We start from the raw sequence: 2,052 nt of genomic DNA on the forward strand, positions 1-2,052 counted from the left end.
CTTGCCGAGTGTGTTACAAGGTGCTGCTGCTCCTTGGGATTGTGTTGGCATTTGCTGGGGCCTCCTGGATGAATGAGTCGCCATTTAATTGCGAGCCTTTTGTTCTGCGACGGTATTTCCTTACAGTTCCTACAGAGTGTCTAGGGATATGCTAGGAGCCCCTGGGAACTTTTCAGAATTTGCAGCATGTTCCTGGTGGGTGTGTCGGGATTTGCTGCATTTCCCCAGGGAGTGTGTTGGGATTTGCTGGGTGTCCATGGGTAGTGTTGTGGTGTATTTGATGAACGGACCACAGGAGACTCAGGTACAGGTTACGATCATTTAATTGAGCAATTGCAAGGAGGGCACCATCTCAATGCAGCTTTAGACAGTACGCTGCTAACTACAAGTGTTCACCATATTTATACATTATTGATCATATACAAGAACATCCCCCAGATTGCGATCTTGTCAACATAGAGGTTCACGTTAAACAGATAGGTCTCTGGTGCAAATGTAACCTTACTTTCAGCCAGGCAGAGATCCGCCTTCTTATATAAGCTGGGACCATCTGTTCTTCGCTTATCTGTTTAAGAGCACACTTAATCTATGTTATTGCCATCCTCTGACTCCAGTCTAACTCCCAGGACCTAGCTGGTGATTGCAAACCCTGAGGATGCAGAGTTTGGGACTGTATAAGTTTAATCCGGTTTAACTATATACTTTTTGATTTACTGATTTGTGCTTGCCTGCCTATAGCTTCTATTTTAAGTAGGTTATTCCCTTCTAATGAAATCTCCTTTGCCACAAATTTTAATTTACTTTCTTCCCCCTAACAGCTACCCCTTTTGCATCTTGGTCTAGCCCAAGGCAGCCAACTTCAGTAGTGTCCACTACGACAGCGACGCCCCCCACACCCCACCCCTCACCCACATGACCCTTTATTCAGCGTCACCAATTGATGCTGGTCAGTCATCCAGCTTTGGCACATAAAGAGTACGGGTACTGGTCAATCCATCTGTATCTCCTGATCCTTTATTCCAAACATCTGGCTTACCAGATTCATACTCCATCTACTAAAACTCCCCCAACGCCTACTTTTTTGTGACTTCTGTGTGTGATGAATCAAGTATGTTAGATAAATAATCAATATCATCTGAAGTATAACTAGGGCATGGGAGATAATCCAAAGCCAGAGTTTTTACTGTAAATTTCAGCCCCAGTTCCACAGGTCCGCCCACCATGTGGAAGAGTATATTTGTTCATTATCCGTCTTTAAGGCTCTAATCTGTTGCTGCAGTGTATAGTAAGTTCGGCATGTCTGCTGACCCTGTTTCCAAATAGCGGTGAGATGCTCTGGTAGTAACGGAATTTCATAGGAGAACTGGTTGAAATACTCTGTCAGGTTATCCTTAAGGCTTTCCTTGACCTGAATAGTTGTCGTTCCTTTCTTTTATATTTCGAGCAGTTCCACTTTCCCTACCCTGCTGATGCCTGTCGGTGTAGGCACACTGATTGATAATGGAATGGGACATATCTGGTTACCCCCATATTGGATTCTTTCTTGCCATGTGGTGATACAATATCTTCCATTCCCTATATACACAACATGGGTTGGTTCATTTGCAGCCCATTTATTTTCCATTGTACAGTTTGATGTTGAGTTAAATCCACTTAGCTTTATCTGTCTCATATATCGGACGTGCATAATACTGCAGTGGCCTCTATCCTGCACTCTTCTAATGTGATACTAACTATATTCCCTTCTATGTCTACTGCATATGGTGGAATGACACGATTCCTAATATAGTCACCCTCCCGTCTAACCCCAATATGTTCTACTCTATATAATGTCCTGCTAGGTGTTGACATAGGTATAACAGGTATTACTACTACAATGCCATTTAGCTTATTGCCATTCACAATGCAGTCAACATTAATTCTGTATACATGAGTCAAACCTCTGAGCTGGGAACCGGTCATGCCATGATCCTTGTGTCGTGAAAAATAAAATGAATGCTTATTACTTACCCATACAGGGACTACCTCTTCATTAATCTGTCTTAACTTCTC

Source organism: Carcharodon carcharias (genome assembly GCF_017639515.1).
Source record: "Carcharodon carcharias isolate sCarCar2 chromosome 24 unlocalized genomic scaffold, sCarCar2.pri SUPER_24_unloc_10, whole genome shotgun sequence".
In the NCBI taxonomy this organism is placed as follows: Eukaryota; Metazoa; Chordata; class Chondrichthyes; order Lamniformes; family Lamnidae; genus Carcharodon; species Carcharodon carcharias.